Genomic DNA, 21475 nt, shown 5'->3' on the forward strand with positions numbered 1-21475 from the left:
CTTTATAGACAGTTTAATAATGCTTAAACCTCATCTTTATCAAATGATCCATTAAAGATACCAACTCAAAGCCTACGTTCGTCTATATATGGGTTGTTTAAATTGTATCTAATTATATTCCCAGTATTACTTCATCAAATCTCTACTAATCATTATACACACATACAATTCATCATATTTTCACAGAATCCATAGAAAACATAAGACATTCTCAGGTAGTCATGACAACCATTCCATTTGCTTTTTCAAGGACTCTCCACAGCTACGAAGCAGCTCTCCAAACATACTCACAACGGAACCAAAAATAAACTTTTGTTTCCCGGACAATGACCATGGGATCCTCAACGGTTCTCTAACCTCCCAGAGACCACGGCAAAATCAAGCCTCACAGGAACTATAGACCTTCCGCTGCTTTCTAAAATATCATCCCCCTCTCAATACCACCCCGTGATCTTCTATGATGGGCAGTGAAGGAACGGAACCCCAAGATAACGTTATAATAAAGCTTATTATCCACATGTCAATCATCTGATTAAGCATATTTCTATATGAGGAACTATAGATCTCTAGGAGGAACTATAGATCTCTAGGAGGAACTATAGACCTCTAGGAGGAACTATAGACCTCTAGGAGGAACTATAGACCTCTAGGAGGAACTATAGACCTCTAGGAGGAACTATAGATTTCTAGGAGGAACTATAGATCTCTAGGAGGAACTATAGATCTCTAGGAGGAACTATAGATCTCTAGGAGGAACTATAGATCTCTAGGAGGAACTATAGATCTCTGTGAGGAACTACAGATCTCTAAAGGAACTATAGATCTCTAGGAGGAACTATAGATCTCTAGGAGGAACTATAGATCTCTAGGAGGAACTATAGATCTCTAGGAGGAACTATAGATCTCTAGGAGGAACTATAGATCTCTGTGAGGAACTATAGATCTCTAGGAGGAACTATGATCTCTAGGAGGAACTATAGATCTCTGTGAGGCACTACAGATCTCTGTGGGAACTATAGATCTCTAGGAGGAACTATAGATCTCTAGGAGGCACTATAGATCTCTAGGAGGAACTATAGATCTCTAGGAGGAACTATAGATCTCTAGGAGGAACTATAGACTCTGTTACTATCCAACATCAGATTATGACTCAGTCACACAACTCTCATACCACAGTCACACAACTCTCATACCACAGTCACACAACTCTCATACCACAGTCACACAACTCTCATACCACAGTCACACAACTCTCATACCACAGTCACACAACTCTCATATCACAGTCACACAACTCTCATATCAGAAAATATGAAATGGGGTCCAGGTTTAAAATAATTACATGTTTAAAACAATTACAGGTGCACCTTACTATCTTGTACTATATCATAAATGGTCTTAACTAGTAAACACAGATTCTAGTTGTCATCTTGTTCACACAGATTCTAGTTGTCATCTCGTTCACACAGATTCTAGTTGTCATCTAGTTCACACAGATTCTAGTTGTCATCTCGTTCACACAGATTCTAGTTGTCATCTCGTTCACACAGATTCTAGTTGTCATCTCGTTCACACAGATTCTAGTTGTCATCTCGTTCACACAGATTGTAGTTGTCATCTCGTTCACACAGATTCTAGTTGTCATCTCGTTCACACAGATTCTAGTTGTCATCTCGTTCACACAGATTCTAGTTGTCATCTCGTTCACACAGATTCTAGTTGTCATCTCGTTCACACAGATTCTAGTTGTCATCTCGTTCACACAGATTCTAGTTGTCATCTCGTTCACACAGATTCTAGATATTTAACGCTAAATGACCGAACCCAGGGCATACCTGGCAGCACGTTTAAAATCATTGGAATTCACCACTTCTGAGAGTCACACAGACACTTTTCAGAATGAGGTCCTTCTTCCAATAGAGTTTAACCAGCTACCGTGTTTCACACAGAACCCACAGTCACCCTGGCCCCTCACCCCTACAGACCAATCCCCACTGTGATCAATTCAGTGTCAGGACAGCTCTAGGTCGCCCGCAACCGACCAATGATAGGTGTCTGAGTCGACTGACTCTCAGCTCATCCTCCACTGACTCGGCCCTGTTTACGCCTCCAAGGTGCCCCCTCACACAGGAATACACACTCAGAGCCTACTGACTGGGCCCTGTTTACACCTCTACACAGGAATACACACCCAGAGCCTACTGACTGGGCCCTGTTTACACTTCCACACAGGAATACACACTCAGAGCCTCCTGACTGGGCCCTGTTTACACCTCCACACAGGAATACACACTCAGAGCCTCCTGACTGGGCCCTGTTTACACCACACAGGAATACACACCCAGAGCCTACTGACTGGGCCCTGTTTACACTTCCACACAGGAATACACACTCAGAGCCTACGAGGATTTTCTAAAAACTCCACTTTGCGTGCTTCGCTCACCTCTTTCTTTTTTAAACTACGTTGGAGATGTGGTATCCACTCAGCTCGCTGCCTCTCAGAACAAAGGTGGGTCCATTTGTTCTGTTCCTGAAGTGTGGTCTCCCTGAGATCCCAAGTTAGAGGGATCCCTGCTGCACCATTTACCCAGGTCACCAGGAGCGGTTACCAAGTCAAGATTCACATCGCCAAATGTGGTGGTTAATTTCTTTAATATCAAATGAGGAGACAAACTTATCACACAAGTCAGAGTTACTCTAAAACTAAATCTTTATTCACTTATAAGGCAGCAGGTCAATACAACACACACATACAAAGTGAATCGATTGAGTGTTCTACGATAATGATGGCTGGTAGACGAATCACCCCCAGATGATTCATTGAGAGATGAATCACCCCCAGATGATTCATTGAGAGATGAATCACCCCCAGATGATTAATTGAGAGATGAATCACCCCCAGATGATTCGTTGAGAGATGAATCACCCCCAGATGATTCGTTGAGAGATGAACCACCCCCAGATGATTCGTTGAGAGATGAACCACCCCCAGATGATTCGTTGAGAGATGAACCACCCCCAGATGATTCGTTGAGAGATGAACCACCCCCAGATGATTCGTTGAGAGATGAATCACCCCCAGATGATTCGTTGAGAGCCATGAGACAAAAGTACAAAGGTCTTTTAAAGCCAAGATGCACCCCTTTCAACCTACATGACCAACAACAGATGTATAGAACGGGTCACAAGGTTAAGATTTGTATGAAAGATACTTATAATTCTCAGCAGACAGTATCTGCTGTAGAAACAGTACTCTTTGTGTAGAGACCAGGGTCTGGCCCTGGGGTCATCTCTCCCTGGTACCATATAGAACAGAAACATTAACTCATGCTCTGGAATGCGGTCTCTTTAGGTTTTATCACCCAAAAGACATTGTAAATCTCCTGTCAGTGTTTTCTCCCAGAGGCCCATCCTCAGTAGAACACAGACACAATAGTTCTAAGAACCCTCCATTCTGTTGCATAAAACAACCATTTGATGCAATAAAAGTATAATAACATAATCTTGCAATTTTGCTCTCAGTGTCCACTGAAAGTTGACTAGTAACAACAACTGGGACCTAAAAGACACCCACCATGAGACCCACTAAATCTGCCCAAGAAGAGACAAACAAAAGAAAAACCCACACCAAACTTAAAGACAGGAAGTAAACCAAAAAGGTAGAGCAACTAAAGGTGTTGACTCTCCACATGTATCAAGACAACTGGAGCACTGGGCCAGACACTCTTAAATAGAACCTGGACCAGCTCAGGTGAAACACCTTCCCACTAACGAGATGGACAAGCCAGCACAGGTGTAACACATACTGACTAACGAGGTGACACCAATCAGTGCGTCCTACGTGCTAACGAGCTAGACGTGCTAACGCGCTAGACGTGCTAACGCGCTAGACGTGCTAACGGGCTAGACGTGCTAACGCGCTAGACGTGCTAACGCGCTAGACGTGCTAACGCGCTAGACGTGCTAAAGTCCAACTTCAAAACATAAAAAGGAAAAACCAAAGAATAACACTTTAGAAGTTTGCTCACCATCAACAGAAAACAACTTCCATTTCACATTATAATCAACAACAATGCTTCACCTTCACCAATATAAACATGGTGTCTACTGGCTGTCAACAATTAAAAACACGAAGAAACATATTTCTAGAACCTTATATTTTTCCCCCACTAGCTTCTAGAACTCTCGTCTTCCTAAAACTCACTAGCTTCTAGAACTCTCGTCTTCCTAAAACCCACTAGCTTCTAGAACTCTCGTCTCCTTGGAACGAGCCCAAACAAAACTCATCTCCAATACGGAAAAGCCGTCAAAATAAATTGTGATCCATGGCAACACACTGGATAAACGCAAAACACAACACTTTTTGACTGCCTACCCATGTGAGAATGAACCCTGATATTCTAAAAGCAGGGCAAGAATGTCAATATAATTGCACAAAAAAATTGTCAGTTGGTTGCATAAATATCATTACTAAATGTTACATGAAATGTAAATATGAAATATTTGGTTGCATCGTCTTATTTTCAACAGCTTTTCAATGACATTTTGCTGGGTGGGATAGCCCCAATGTCAAAACACAGTTTTAACGTGTCTAAATCAATAACCAATATGCAGAAACAGTTTGTGATATATTGAAAACCTAAACATAAAATGTGCTATGTACACAAACATCTGCCACAATAATCATATTACTTGTATTTTTTTAAACAAGCTCCTTATAAACTGCACCAGAAACACTGTTGTTTTGACAAGTAGCAATAAATCACTGATATCGATTAGGGGGGAAATCAGGTTGTACATGATGTTGAAACTAACACAACTAAAAAAACACATGGAAATGGGAGATATATTTTACCTCACTGGTTAGAGGACAACCTGCAGAAGACAGACAGCTACATTTTGGAGTGATGAATTTAAATTTAGGGGTCGCTAAACAAAGGAACGCAACACTTATTTGTCATAACTCATCGATATCATGTTGAAATCATTTTTGTGAGAGGAGGGAGATGAGGTTGCACGTCCTGTTAAACTAACAGCTCAAAATCCACATGGAATCTGGGAGTAATGTGTACATCCCTGGTTAGAGGACAATTTGTAGAAAACAGCTAGCTACATTTTGAAGTGTTGCATTTTGATTCCAGTGGGTCACCAACATGGTAAATGTAAAACTATTTTTGTGTTTGTCACTTTTTGTTAAATCACATAAATAGTAACTCTTCCATTTCAGAGCCTGGATTTTCCCCCTGAGGCTAATATCCATATCATGCTGAAATCAATAGAACAGGGGGCAAACGTTTAGGGTTCTACATTGTGACATCATTAAAATACTCCTACTACAATGTTAAAACATTCTACATTGTGAGATTATATCATTGATATCATGAAACAACTCATTCATGTATTTTCTGATGTTTGATCAGATGTCTTTTATCGGAGTATCTCTTGTTACATTGACCACAGCTATAAGGTTTTTCTCCCGTGTGTGTTCTTTGGTGTGATACTAGGCTGGTTAGCCAAGCAAATCTTGTCCCACATTGATCACAGCTATAAGATTTCTCTCCTGTGTGTGTTCTCTGGTGTGATGTCAGCTGGCCAGATTGACCAAAACGCTTCCCACATTGACCACAGCTATAAGATTTCTCTCCTGTGTGTGTTCTCTGGTGTATCTTCAGTTCGCCAGATTGAACAAAACTCTTGCCACATCGAGTACAGCTATAAGGTTTCTCTCCTGTGTGTCTTCTCTGGTGTATCTTCAGTTCGCCAGATTGAACAAAACTCTTCCCACACTCATCACAGATATACGGTTTCTCTCCTGTGTGTATTCTCTGGTGTGATATCAGGCTGCTTCGATGAGTAAAACTCTTCCCACATTGATCACAGCTAAAAGGTTTCTCTCCTGTGTGTGGTCTCTGGTGTAATTTCAGGCTGGTTGAATGAGTAAAACTCTTCCCACATTGATCACAGCTAAAAGGTTTCTCTCCTGTGTGTGTTCTCTGGTGTGATATCAGGTTGATTAGCTGAGTAAAACTCTTCCCACATTGATCACAGCTAAAAGGTTTCTCTCCTGTGTGTGTTCTCTGGTGAATTTTAATGCCTGCTGATGAGGTGAATCTCTTCCCACAGTCAGAGCAGCGGTGAGTTCTCTTCCCTGTGGGTCTCTGCTGGTGTTTCTTGAGGAGTTCTGATCTGGAGAGACTCTTCTCTGCCTTATCAGCATCATGAGGTTGTTGAGGCTCCCCAGAGGATCCACTATAGTCACTGTCTCTCTCCTGTGTGAATGACAAAGTCATACAGATGGTTAAAGGCCCACAACAGCAGAAATCCACTGTAAAAGGTGATGCCAACAGCGTAGCCATGATGTTGAACAACAATTGACATCTGTAATGAATGTAATGATTACTTGACATTTGTCTTAAAATGAGCAACAATAGTCATATTTTGTCTTGTTTTCACATTAGTAGTAACATCTAAGATTGGAGGCCCTTTTCTATGTTTGCTGGTGAGAAAAGATTTTTGCTCAGGGGAGTAACCTCCATTACCAGGTTGCTAATGAGTTCATTTCACACTACTTTGGATTATAATTGTAAGGCTCGCTTGAATCTCCTGCTTAATATAATGTTTGTGTCATCATCGCAAATCAACCGCTTTGTACTTAAAAAAACACTTCAACCAGTAAAATGCTCTTTGGCTTTTTCATCAGCCTGACAATGAGGGTTTGTACACTGTTTGCCAAATTGGCCCATAACTTCACCTAACAACAACATAGACCTACTGTAGGACCCATAACTTCACCTAACAATAACATAGACCTACTGTAGGACCTATAACTTCACCTAACAACAACATAGACCTACTGTAGGACCCATAACTTCACCTAACAACAACATAGACCTACTGTAGGACCCATAACTTCACCTAACAACAACATAGACCTACTGTAGGACCCATAACTTCACCTAACAACAACATAGACCTAGGACTATAAATCATTTAATATTTCAGGTGAAACATGGAAACTAAAATGTATTTGTCATGACATTTCATAACCTGATCACCAGATAATTTTGTGAATAATCCCACTAGGCTACTCTGTAATGTGTTGTCATTCTAAATGTCCTGAATAAAGGAAAATAGCTCTGTGTGTTGAACAATAGCCTATCCATCAAGGAACAGTTCTCTACACATTATGAGCTAAGTATCTCTGTGTCCAAACAGACTAACGAGACCCTACTGTAAATCAAGCAGACAATAACACATTATAAACATCAATTTGTTAGGGATGTTGGATCCAACGTGGAGCACGGCATAACTGTCTTTACCAGAGTAATGAATGAAGAAGCACTTTGGTTGTTGTTGCATGTCGTGATGTTTGTCATTCAGAAAATGATTTCCTGGATCAGCTGATGATAGTTGAACATGTGACTGTAACTAAACAGCTACAGTATTATGTGTAATTATTGAAGAACCACATTAATGACCATTTGGGTGACTCTTGGTTAGAACCACTGGATTTAGCAAACTGAAATGATTTAGGATTTATTTATTTTCCTTCAGGGAACAGTAATTATAGTCATAAAGTTACACTCCCTTTCAGTCGGTCAACTTCGGTACAACATACTATGGGGAAATACAATCATTCCCCAACTGACCCAAACAGATACTAAATGAAACGGCCCCTGGCAGACCACCCAGACCTGACCCCGCAAGATTGTTGTCAATTTATTAATTGTCTTTTGTTTGAAACACTCCTGTCAATGTTGAGTAAGGACGCACACCTGAATTACCCATATAGAAGTAGGACTAGTCTACCTGGTTACACATATAGAAGTAGGACTAGTCTACCTGGTTACCCATATAGAAGTAGGACTAGTCTACCTGGTTACCCATATAGAAGTAGGACTAGTCTACCTGGTTACACATATAGAAGTAGGACTAGTCTACCTGGTTACACATATAGAAGTAGGACTAGTCTACCTGGTTACACATATAGAAGTAGGACTAGTCTACCTAATTACACATATAGAAGTAGGACTAGTCTACCTGGTTACACATATAGAAGTAGGACTAGTCTACCTGGTTACCCATATAGAAGTAGGACTAGTCTACCTGGTTACACATATAGAAGTAGGACTAGTCTACCTGATTACACATATAGAAGTAGGACTAGTCTACCTGGTTACCCATATAGAAGTAGGACTAGTCTACCTGGTTACCCATATAGAAGTAGGACTAGTCTACCTAATTACACATATAGAAGTAGGACTAGTCTACCTGGTTACACATATAGAAGTAGGACTAGTCTACCTGGTTACCCATATAGAAGTAGGACTAGTCTACCTGGTTACCCATATAGAAGTAGGACTAGTCTACCTGGTTACCCATATATAAGTAGGACTAGTCTACCTGGTTACACATATAGAAGTAGGACTAGTCTACCTGGTTACACATATATAAGTAGGACTAGTCTACCTGGTTACACATATAGAAGTAGGACTAGTCTACCTGGTTACCCATATAGAAGTAGGACTAGTCTACCTGGTTCTCATATAGAAGTAGGACTAGTCTACCTGGTTACACATATAGAAGTTGGACTAGTCTACCTGGTTACCCATATAGAAGTAGGACTAGTCTACCTGGTTACACATATAGAAGTAGGACTAGTCTACCTGGTTACACATATAGAAGTAGGACTAGTCTACCTAATTACCCATATAGAAGTAGGACTAGTCTACCTGGTTACACATATAGAAGTAGGACTAGTCTACCTGGTTACACATATAGAAGTAGGACTAGTCTACCTGGTTACACATATAGAAGTAGGACTAGTCTACCTGGTTACACATATAGAAGTAGGACTAGTCTACCTGGTTACACATATAGAAGTAGGACTAGTCTACCTGGTTACACATATAGAAGTAGGACTAGTCTACCTGGTTACACATATAGAAGTAGGACTAGTCTACCTGGTTACACATATAGAAGTAGGACTAGTCTACCTGGTTACACATATAGAAGTAGGACTAGTCTACCTGGTTACACATATAGAAGTAGGACTAGTCTACCTGGTTACACATATAGAAGTAGGACTAGTCTACCTGGCCTGTGTGCAAATGTAGGTCTATAAATGTGCCCATTTGGGGATGTCTGATAGTATTTCTGATTGTCTTAATGCACCACCACTAATGAGTTGTGGAGCTTCTCAAAGCAAATTTTTCTTCACCTCAAACAGCAAGTAAACGACAATAGTACCTCAAAGTATTTTCATAAAATATTTCCACTCGGCATGAAAGGGAAAAATGTAATGCTCTGATCCAGTGGAAATGTCATAAAATACCTGATTACTTCTTATCCTTCGCGGGAAACTTCGCGGGAAACCCAGAATATTTTATACAATGTTGCAAGCTTGCTATCACAAGTTTCAGAGGACCCAGTTGACAGTTGATACAATGTTTCCAGTTTGTTGTAGACAGGCCATGTGCAGCCAATGTGATTTCTAGGATATTTATTTTTATCAGGATATTTTCTACCTGCAGGCTGCAATGTTTATATTTGTTGGCTTTATGTAGGCTATTTTTACATAGTTGGCAATAATAGTTACTTGTAGATTTGTATAACTTTCATTTAGATAGAATATAGGTTAATCACAGACAATGATTTTGAGATACTATATTATAAATTAAATGAAACTCTTCCACAAAAATGTGCACATGAAAATCCTAACTGACACACAGATCGGTAGAAATGGTAAGATAAATTGTCACCAAATGGAAAAAGTTTGACGACCGCTGGTGTAGTCAATTACTGAAAACTTCAGGATCATAACGGCAGTCGGTTAGAGTATTTCTTCTTCTGGTCAGGTTATATTGATGACTGTCTCCCTCCCTCTAGTCAGGTTATAGTGATGACTGGCTCCCTCCCTCTAGTCAGGTTATAGTGATGACTGGCTCGCTCCCTCTAGTCAGGTTATAGTGATGACTGGCTCCCTCTAGTCAGGTTATAGTGATGACTGGCTCCCTCCAGTCAGGTTATAGTGGTGACTGGCTCCCTCTAGTCAGGTTATATTGATGACTGGCTCCCTCTAGTCAGGTTATAGTGATGACTGGCTCCCTCCCTCTAGTCAGGTTATAGTGATGACCGGCTCCCTCTAGTCAGGTTATAGTGATGACTGGCTCCCTCCCTCTAGTCAGGTTATAGTGATGACTGGCTCCCTCTAGTCAGGTTATAGTGATGACCGGCTCCCTCCCTCTAGTCAGGTTATATTGATGACTGGCTCCCTCCCTCTAGTCAGGTTATAGTGATGACTGGCTCCCTCTAGTCAGGTTATAGTGATGACTGGCTCCCTCCCTCTAGTCAGGTTATAGTGATGACCGGCTCCCTCTAGTCAGGTTATAGTGATGACTGGCTCCCTCCCTCTAGTCAGGTTATAGTGATGACTGGCTCCCTCTAGTCAGGTTATAGTGATGACTGGCTCCCTCCCTCTAGTCAGGTTATAGTGATGACTGGCTCCCTCTAGTCAGGTTATAGTGATGACTGGCTCCCTCTAGTCAGGTTATAGTGATGACTGGCTCCCTCTAGTCAGGTTATAGTGATGACTGGCTCCCTCTAGTCAGGTTATAGTGATGACTGGCTCCCTCCCTCTAGTCAGGTTATATTGATGACTGGCTCCCTCCCTCTAGTCAGGTTATAGTGATGACTGGCTCCCTCTAGTCAGGTTATAGTGATGACTGGCTCCCTCCCTCTAGTCAGGTTATAGTGACGACTGGCTCCCTCCCTCTAGTCAGGTTATAGTGATGACTGGCTCCCTCCCTCTAGTCAGGTTATAGTGATGACTGGCTCCCTCCCTCTAGTCAGGTTATAGTGATGACTGGCTCCCTCTAGTCAGGTTATAGTGATGACTGGCTCCCTCTAGTCAGGTTATAGTGATGACTGACCCCCTCTAGTCAGGTTATAGTGATGACTGGCTCCCTCCCTCTAGTCAGGTTATAGTGATGACTGGCTCCCTCTAGTCAGGTTATAGTGATGACTGGCTCCCTCTAGTCAGGTTATAGTGATGACTGGCTCCCTCTAGTCAGGTTATAGTGATGACTGGCTCCCTCCCTCTAGTCAGGTTATAGTGGTGACTGGCTCCCTCTAGTCAGGTTATAGTGATGACTGGCTCCCTCTAGTCAGGTTATAGTGATGACTGGCTCCCTCCCTCTAGTCAGGTTATAGTGATGACTGGCTCCCTCCCTCTAGTCAGGTTATAGTGATGACTGGCTCCCTCTAGTCAGGTTATAGTGATGACTGGCTCCCTCCAGTCAGGTTATAGTGGTGACTGGCTCCCTCTAGTCAGGTTATAGTGATGACCGGCTCCCTCTAGTCAGGTTATAGTGATGACTGGCTCCCTCCCTCTAGTCAGGTTATAGTGATGACTGGCTCCCTCTAGTCAGGTTATAGTGATGACTGGCTCCCTCCAGTCAGGTTATAGTGATGACTGGCTCCCTCTAGTCAGGTTATAGTGATGACTGGCTCCCTCTAGTCAGGTTATAGTGATGACTGGCTCCCTCCAGTCAGGTTATAGTGGTGACTGGCTCCCTCTAGTCAGGTTATAGTGATGACCGGCTCCCTCTAGTCAGGTTATAGTGATGACTGGCTCCCTCCCTCTAGTCAGGTTATAGTGATGACTGGCTCCCTCTAGTCAGGTTATAGTGATGACCGGCTCCCTCCCTCTAGTCAGGTTATATTGATAATTGGCTCCCTCTAGTCAGGTTATAGTGATGACTGGCTCCCTCTAGTCAGGTTATAGTGATGACTGGCTCCCTCTAGTCAGGTTATAGTGATGACTGGCTCCCTCCAGTCAGGTTATAGTGATGACTGGCTCCCTCCCTCTAGTCAGGTTATATTGATGACTGGCTCCCTCCCTCTAGTCAGGTTATAGTGATGACTGGCTCCCTCTAGTCAGGTTATAGTGATGACTGGCTCCCTCTAGTCAGGTTATAGTGATGACTGGCTCCCTCCCTCTAGTCAGGTTATAGTGATGACCGGCCCCCTCCCTCTAGTCAGGTTATAGTGATGACTGGCTCCCTCCCTCTAGTCAGGTTATAGTGATGACTGGCTCCCTCCCTCTAGTCAGGTTATAGTGATGACTGGCTCCCTCTAGTCAGGTTATAGTGATGACTGGCTCCCTCTAGTCAGGTTATAGTGATGACTGACCCCCTCTAGTCAGGTTATAGTGATGACTGGCTCCCTCCCTCTAGTCAGGTTATAGTGATGACTGGCTCCCTCTAGTCAGGTTATAGTGATGACTGGCTCCCTCTAGTCAGGTTATAGTGATGACTGGCTCCCTCTAGTCAGGTTATAGTGATGACTGGCTCCCTCCCTCTAGTCAGGTTATAGTGGTGACTGGCTCCCTCTAGTCAGGTTATAGTGATGACTGGCTCCCTCCCTCTAGTCAGGTTATAGTGATGACTGGCTCCCTCCCTCTAGTCAGGTTATAGTGATGACTGGCTCCCTCCCTCTAGTCAGGTTATAGTGATGACTGGCTCCCTCCCTCTAGTCAGGTTATAGTGATGACTGGCTCCCTCTAGTCAGGTTATAGTGATGACTGGCTCCCTCCCTCTAGTCAGGTTATAGTGATGACTGGCTCCCTCCCTCTAGTCAGGTTATAGTGATGACTGGCTCCCTCTAGTCAGGTTATAGTGATGACTGGCTCCCTCCCTCTAGTCAGGTTATAGTGATGACTGGCTCCCTCCCTCTAGTCAGGTTATAGTGATGACTGGCTCCCTCTAGTCAGGTTATAGTGATGACTGGCTCCCTCCCTCTAGTCAGGTTATAGTGATGACTGGCTCCCTCCCTCTAGTCAGGTTATAGTGATGACTGGCTCCCTCCCTCTAGTCAGGTTATAGTGATGACTGGCTCCCTCCCTCTAGTCAGGTTATAGTGATGACTGGCTCCCTCTAGTCAGGTTAAAGTGATGACTGGCTCCCTCTAGTCAGGTTATAGTGATGACTGGCTCCCTCTAGTCAGGTTATAGTGGTGACTGGCTCCCTCCCTCTAGTCAGGTTATAGTGATGACTGGCTCCCTCCCTCTAGTCAGGTTATAGTGATGACTGGCTCCCTCCCTCTAGTCAGGTTATAGTGATGACTGGCTCCCTCCCTCTAGTCAGGTTATAGTGATGACTGGCTCCCTCCCTCTAGTCAGGTTATAGTGATGACTGGCTCCCTCCCTCTAGTCAGGTTATAGTGATGACTGGCTCCCTCTAGTCAGGTTATAGTGACGACTGGCTCCCTCTAGTCAGGTTATAGTGATGACTGGCTCCCTCTAGTCAGGTTATAGTGATGACTGGCTCCCTCTAGTCAGGTTATAGTGATGACTGGCTCCCTCCCTCTAGTCAGGTTATAGTGATGACTGGCTCCCTCTAGTCAGGTTATTGTGATGACTGGCTCCCTCCCTCTAGTCAGGTTATATTGATGACTGGCTCCCTCTAGTCAGGTTATATTGATGACTGGCTCCCTCCCTCTAGTCAGGTTATATTGATGACTGGCTCCCTCCCTCTAGTCAGGTTATAGTGATGACTGGCTCCCTCTAGTCAGGTTATAGTGATGACTGGCTCCCTCCCTCTAGTCAGGTTATAGTGATGACTGGCTCCCTCCCTCTAGTCAGGTTATATTGATGACTGGCTCCCTCCCTCTAGTCAGGTTATAGTGATGACTGGCTCCCTCCCTCTAGTCAGGTTATAGTGATGACTGGCTCCCTCTAGTCAGGTTATAGTGATGACTGGCTCCCTCCCTCTAGTCAGGTTATAGTGATGACTGGCTCCCTCTAGTCAGGTTATAGTGATGACTGGCTCCCTCCCTCTAGTCAGGTTATAGTGATGACTGGCTCCCTCTAGTCAGGTTATAGTGATGACTGGCTCCCTCTAGTCAGGTTATAGTGATGACTGGCTCCCTCCCTCTAGTCAGGTTATAGTGATGACTGGCTCCCTCTAGTCAGGTTATAGTGATGACTGGCTCCCTCCCTCTAGTCAGGTTATAGTGATGACTGGCTCCCTCCCTCTAGTCAGGTTATAGTGATGACTGGCTCCCTCTAGTCAGGTTATAGTGATGACTGGCTCCCTCCCTCTAGTCAGGTTATAGTGGTGACTGGCTCCCTCTAGTCAGGTTATAGTGATGACTGGCTCCCTCTAGTCAGGTTATATTGATGACTGGCTCCCTCTAGTCAGGTTATAGTGATGACTGGCTCCCTCTAGTCAGGTTATAGTGATGACTGGCTCCCTCCCTCTAGTCAGGTTATAGTGATGACTGGCTCCCTCCCTCTAGTCAGGTTATAGTGATGACTGGCTCCCTCCCTCTAGTCAGGTTATAGTGATGACTGGCTCCCTCTAGTCAGGTTATAGTGATGACTGGCTCCCTCCCTCTAGTCAGGTTATAGTGATGACTGGCTCCCTCCCTCTAGTCAGGTTATAGTGGTGACTGGCTCCCTCTAGTCAGGTTATAGTGATGACTGGCTCCCTCTAGTCAGGTTATAGTGATGACTGGCTCCCTCCCTCTAGTCAGGTTATAGTGATGACTGGCTCCCTCCCTCTAGTCAGGTTATAGTGATGACTGGCTCCCTCTAGTCAGGTTATAGTGATGACTGGCTCCCTCTAGTCAGGTTATAGTGATGACTGGCTCCCTCTAGTCAGGTTAAAGTGATGACTGGCTCCCTCTAGTCAGGTTAAAGTGATGACTGGCTCCCTCTAGTCAGGTTATAGTGATGACTGGCTCCCTCTAGTCAGGTTATAGTGATGACTGGCTCCCTCCCTCTAGTCAGGTTATAGTGATGACTGGCTCCCTCTAGTCAGGTTATATTGATGACTGGCTCGCTCCCTCTAGTCAGGTTATAGTGATGACTGGCTCCCTCCCTCTAGTCAGGTTATAGTGATGACTGGCTCCCTCCCTCTAGTCAGGTTATAGTGATGACTGGCTCCCTCTAGTCAGGTTATAGTGATGACTGGCTCGCTCCCTCTAGTCAGGTTATAGTGATGACTGGCTCCCTCTAGTCAGGTTATAGTGATGACTGGCTCCCTCCCTCTAGTCAGGTTATAGTGATGACTGGCTCCCTCCCTCTAGTCAGGTTATAGTGATGACTGGCTCCCTCCCTCTAGTCAGGTTATAGTGATGACTGGCTCCCTCCCTCTAGTCAGGTTATAGTGATGACTGGCTCCCTCCCTCCAGTCAGGTTATAGTGATGACTGGCTCCCTCCCTCTAGTCAGGTTATAGTGATGACTGGCTCCCTCTAGTCAGGTTATAGTGATGACTGGCTCCCTCCCTCTAGTCAGGTTATAGTGATGACTGGCTCCCTCCCTCTAGTCAGGTTATAGTGATGACTGGCTCCCTCTAGTCAGGTTATAGTGATGACTGGCTCCCTCTAGTCAGGTTATAGTGATGACTGGCTCCCTCTAGTCAGGTTATAGTGATGACTAGCTCCCTCTAGTCAGGTTATAGTGATGACTGGCTCCCTCCCTCTAGTCAGGTTATAGTGATGACTGGCTCCCTCCCTCTAGTCAGGTTATAGTGATGACTGGCTCCCTCTAGTCAGGTTATAGTGATGACTGGCTCCCTCCCTCTAGTCAGGTTATAGTGATGACTGGCTCCCTCCCTCTAGTCAGGTTATAGTGATGACTGGCTCCCTCTAGTCAGGTTATAGTGATGACTGGCTCCCTCCCTCTAGTCAGGTTATAGTGATGACTGGCTCCCTCCCTCTAGTCAGGTTATAGTGATGACTGGCTCCCTCTAGTCAGGTTATAGTGATGACTGGCTCCCTCCCTCTAGTCAGGTTATAGTGATGACTGGCTCCCTCCCTCTAGTCAGGTTATAGTGATGACTGGCTCCCTCCCTCTAGTCAGGTTATAGTGATGACTGGCTCCCTCCCTCTAGTCAGGTTATAGTGATGACTGGCTCCCTCTAGTCAGGTTAAAGTGATGACTGGCTCCCTCTAGTCAGGTTATAGTGATGACTGGCTCCCTCTAGTCAGGTTATAGTGATGACTGGCTCCCTCCCTCTAGTCAGGTTATAGTGATGACTGGCTCCCTCCCTCTAGTCAGGTTATAGTGATGACTGGCTCCCTCCCTCTAGTCAGGTTATAGTGATGACTGGCTCCCTCCCTCTAGTCAGGTTATAGTGATGACTGGCTCCCTCCCTCTAGTCAGGTTATAGTGATGACTGGCTCCCTCCCTCTAGTCAGGTTATAGTGATGACTGGCTCCCTCTAGTCAGGTTATAGTGACGACTGGCTCCCTCTAGTCAGGTTATAGTGATGACTGGCTCCCTCCCTCTAGTCAGGTTATAGTGATGACTGGCTCCCTCTAGTCAGGTTATAGTGATGACTGGCTCCCTCCCTCTAGTCAGGTTATAGTGATGACTGGCTCCCTCTAGTCAGGTTATTGTGATGACTGGCTCCCTCCCTCTAGTCAGGTTATAGTGATGACTGGCTCCCTCTAGTCAGGTTATAGTGATGACTGGCTCCCTCCCTCTAGTCAGGTTATAGTGATGACTGGCTCCCTCCCTCTAGTCAGGTTATAGTGATGACTGGCTCCCTCTAGTCAGGTTATAGTGATGACTGGCTCCCTCCCTCTAGTCAGGTTATAGTGATGACTGGCTCCCTCCCTCTAGTCAGGTTATAGTGATGACTGGCTCCCTCCCTCTAGTCAGGTTATAGTGATGACTGGCTCCCTCCCTCTAGTCAGGTTATAGTGATGACTGGCTCCCTCTAGTCAGGTTATAGTGATGACTGGCTCCCTCCCTCTAGTCAGGTTATAGTGATGACTGGCTCCCTCTAGTCAGGTTATAGTGATGACTGGCTCCCTCCCTCTAGTCAGGTTATAGTGATGACTGGCTCCCTCTAGTCAGGTTATAGTGATGACTGGCTCCCTCTAGTCAGGTTATAGTGATGACTGGCTCCCTCCCTCTAGTCAGGTTATAGTGATGACTGGCTCCCTCTAGTCAGGTTATAGTGATGACTGGCTCCCTCCCTCTAGTCAGGTTATAGTGATGACTGGCTCCCTCCCTCTAGTCAGGTTATAGTGATGACTGGCTCCCTCTAGTCAGGTTATAGTGATGACTGGCTCCCTCCCTCTAGTCAGGTTATAGTGATGACTGGCTCCCTCTAGTCAGGTTATAGTGATGACTGGCTCCCTCTAGTCAGGTTATAGTGATGACTGGCTCCCTCTAGTCAGGTTATAGTGATGACTGGCTCCCTCTAGTCAGGTTATAGTGATGACTGGCTCCCTCCCTCTAGTCAGGTTATAGTGATGACTGGCTCCCTCCCTCTAGTCAGGTTATAGTGATGACTGGCTCCCTCCCTCTAGTCAGGTTATAGTGATGACTGGCTCCCTCTAGTCAGGTTATAGTGATGACTGGCTCCCTCCCTCTAGTCAGGTTATAGTGATGACTGGCTCCCTCCCTCTAGTCAGGTTATAGTGATGACTGGCTCCCTCTAGTCAGGTTATAGTGATGACTGGCTCCCTCCCTCTAGTCAGGTTATAGTGATGACTGGCTCCCTCCCTCTAGTCAGGTTATAGTGATGACTGGCTCCCTCCCTCTAGTCAGGTTATAGTGATGACTGGCTCCCTCTAGTCAGGTTATAGTGATGACTGGCTCCCTCCTAGTCAGGTTATAGTGATGACTGGCTCCCTCTAGTCAGGTTATAGTGATGACTGGCTCCCTCTAGTCAGGTTATAGTGATGACTGGCTCCCTCTAGTCAGGTTATAGTGATGACTGGCTCCCTCTAGTCAGGTTATAGTGATGACTGGCTCCCTCCCTCTAGTCAGGTTATAGTGATGACTGGCTCCTCCCTCTAGTCAGGTTATAGTGATGACTGGCTCCCTCCCTCTAGTCAGGTTATAGTGATGACTGGCTCCCTCCCTCTAGTCAGGTTATAGTGATGACTGGCTCCCTCCCTCTAGTCAGGTTATAGTGATGACTGGCTCCCCCTCTAGTCAGGTTATAGTGATGACTGGCTCCCTCCCTCTAGTCAGGTTATAGTGATGACTGGCTCCCCTCTAGTCAGGTTATAGTGATGACTGGCTCCCTCCCTCTAGTCAGGTTATAGTGATGACTGGCTCCCTCCCTCTAGTCAGGTTATAGTGATGACTGGCTCCCTCCCTCTAGTCAGGTTATAGTGATGACTGGCTCCCTCCCTCTAGTCAGGTTATAGTGATGACTGGCTCCCTCCCTCTAGTCAGGTTATAGTGATGACTGGCTCCCTCCCTCTAGTCAGGTTATAGTGATGACTGGCTCCCTCCTCTAGTCAGGTTATAGTGATGACTGGCTCCCTCCCTCTAGTCAGGTTATAGTGATGACTGGCTCCCTCCCTCTAGTCAGGTTATAGTGATGACTGGCTCCCTCTAGTCAGGTTATAGTGATGACTGGCTCCCTCCTAGTCAGGTTATAGTGATGACTGGCTCCCTCCCTCTAGTCAGGTTATAGTGATGACTGGCTCCCTCCTCTAGTCAGGTTATAGTGATGACTGGCTCCCTCCCTCTAGTCAGGTTATAGTGATGACTGGCTCCCTCTAGTCAGGTTATAGTGATGACTGGCTCCCCTCTAGTCAGGTTATAGTGATGACTGGCTCCCTCTAGTCAGGTTATAGTGATGACTGGCTCCCTCCTAGTCAGGTTATAGTGATGACTGGCTCCCTCCCTCTAGTCAGGTTATAGTGATGACTGGCCCTCCCTCTAGTCAGGTTATAGTGATGACTGGCTCCCTCCCTCTAGTCAGGTTATAGTGATGACTGGCTCCCTCCCTCTAGTCAGGTTATAGTGATGACTGGCTCCCTCCCTCTAGTCAGGTTATAGTGATGACTGGCTCCCCCTCTAGTCAGGTTATAGTGATGACTGGCTCCCTCCCTCTAGTCAGGTTATAGTGATGACTGGCTCCCTCCCTCTAGTCAGGTTATAGTGATGACTGGCTCCCTCCCTCTAGTCAGGTTATAGTGATGACTGGCTCCCTCCCTCTAGTCAGGTTATAGTGATGACTGGCTCCCTCCCTCTAGTCAGGTTATAGTGATGACTGGCTCCCTCCTAGTCAGGTTATAGTGATGACTGGCTCCCTCCTAGTCAGGTTATAGTGATGACTGGCTCCCTCCTAGTCAGGTTATAGTGATGACTGGCTCCCTCCCTCTAGTCAGGTTATAGTGATGACTGGCTCCCTCCTCTAGTCAGGTTATAGTGATGACTGGCTCCCTCTAGTCAGGTTATAGTGATGACTGGCTCCCTCCCTCTAGTCAGGTTATAGTGATGACTGGCTCCCTCCCTCTAGTCAGGTTATAGTGATGACTGGCTCCCTCCCTCTAGTCAGGTTATAGTGATGACTGGCTCCCTCCCTCTAGTCAGGTTATAGTGATGACTGGCTCCCTCCCTCTAGTCAGGTTATAGTGATGACTGGCTCCCTCCCTCTAGTCAGGTTATAGTGATGACTGGCTCCCTCCCTCTAGTCAGGTTATAGTGATGACTGGCTCCCTCCCTCTAGTCAGGTTATAGTGATGACTGGCTCCCTCTAGTCAGGTTATAGTGATGACTGGCTCCCTCCCTCTAGTCAGGTTATAGTGATGACTGGCTCCCTCCCTCTAGTCAGGTTATAGTGATGACTGGCTCCCTCCCTCTAGTCAGGTTATAGTGATGACTGGCTCCCTCCCTCTAGTCAGGTTATAGTGATGACTGGCTCCCTCCCTCTAGTCAGGTTATAGTGATGACTGGCTCCCTCCCTCTAGTCAGGTTATAGTGATGACTGGCTCCCTCCCTCTAGTCAGGTTATAGTGATGACTGGCTCCCTCCCTCTAGTCAGGTTATAGTGATGACTGGCTCCCTCCCTCTAGTCAGGTTATAGTGATGACTGGCTCCCTCCCTCTAGTCAGGTTATAGTGATGACTGGCTCCCTCCCTCTAGTCAGGTTATAGTGATGACTGGCTCCCTCCCTCTAGTCAGGTTATAGTGATGACTGGCTCCCTCCCTCTAGTCAGGTTATAGTGATGACTGGCTCCCTCCCTCTAGTCAGGTTATAGTGATGACTGGCTCCCTCCCTCTAGTCAGGTTATAGTGATGACTGGCTCCCTCCCTCTAGTCAGGTTATAGTGATGACTGGCTCCCTCCCTCTAGTCAGGTTATAGTGATGACTGGCTCCCTCCCTCTAGTCAGGTTATAGTGATGACTGGCTCCCTCCTCTAGTCAGGTTATAGTGATGACTGGCTCCCTCCCTCTAGTCAGGTTATAGTGATGACTGGCTCCTCCTCTAGTCAGGTTATAGTGATGACTGGCTCCCTCCCTCTAGTCAGGTTATAGTGATGACTGGCTCCCTCCCTCTAGTCAGGTTATAGTGATGACTGGCTCCCTCCCTCTAGTCAGGTTATAGTGATGACTGGCTCCCTCCCTCTAGTCAGGTTATAGTGATGACTGGCTCCCTCCCTCTAGTCAGGTTATAGTGATGACTGGCTCCCTCCCTCTAGTCAGGTTATAGTGATGACTGGCTCCCTCCCTCTAGTCAGGTTATAGTGATGACTGGCTCCCTCCCTCTAGTCAGGTTATAGTGATGACTGGCTCCCTCCCTCTAGTCAGGTTATAGTGATGACTGGCTCCCTCCCTCTAGTCAGGTTATAGTGATGACTGGCTCCCTCCCTCTAGTCAGGTTATAGTGATGACTGGCTCCCTCCCTCTAGTCAGGTTATAGTGATGACTGGCTCCCTCCCTCTAGTCAGGTTATAGTGATGACTGGCTCCCTCCCTCTAGTCAGGTTATAGTGATGACTGGCTCCCTCCCTCTAGTCAGGTTATAGTGATGACTGGCTCCCTCCCTCTAGTCAGGTTATAGTGATGACTGGCTCCCTCCCTCTAGTCAGGTTATAGTGATGACTGGCTCCCTCCCTCTAGTCAGGTTATAGTGATGACTGGCTCCCTCCCTCTAGTCAGGTTATAGTGATGACTGGCTCCCTCCCTCTAGTCAGGTTATAGTGATGACTGGCTCCCTCCCTCTAGTCAGGTTATAGTGATGACTGGCTCCCCCTCTAGTCAGGTTATAGTGATGACTGGCTCCCTCCCTCTAGTCAGGTTATAGTGATGACTGGCTCCCCCTCTAGTCAGGTTATAGTGATGACTGGCTCCCTCCCTCTAGTCAGGTTATAGTGATGACTGGCTCCCTCCCTCTAGTCAGGTTATAGTGATGACTGGCTCCCTCCCTCTAGTCAGGTTATAGTGATGACTGGCTCCCTCCCTCTAGTCAGGTTATAGTGATGACTGGCTCCCTCCCTCTAGTCAGGTTATAGTGATGACTGGCTCCCTCCCTCTAGTCAGGTTATAGTGATGACTGGCTCCCTCCCTCTAGTCAGGTTATAGTGATGACTGGCTCCCTCCCTCTAGTCAGGTTATAGTGATGACTGGCTCCCTCCCTCTAGTCAGGTTATAGTGATGACTGGCTCCCTCCCTCTAGTCAGGTTATAGTGATGACTGGCTCCCCTCTAGTCAGG

This window comes from Salmo salar, chromosome 02 (genome assembly GCF_965601325.2).
Source record: "Salmo salar chromosome 02, fSalSal1, whole genome shotgun sequence".
NCBI lineage: Eukaryota > Metazoa > Chordata > Actinopteri > Salmoniformes > Salmonidae > Salmo > Salmo salar.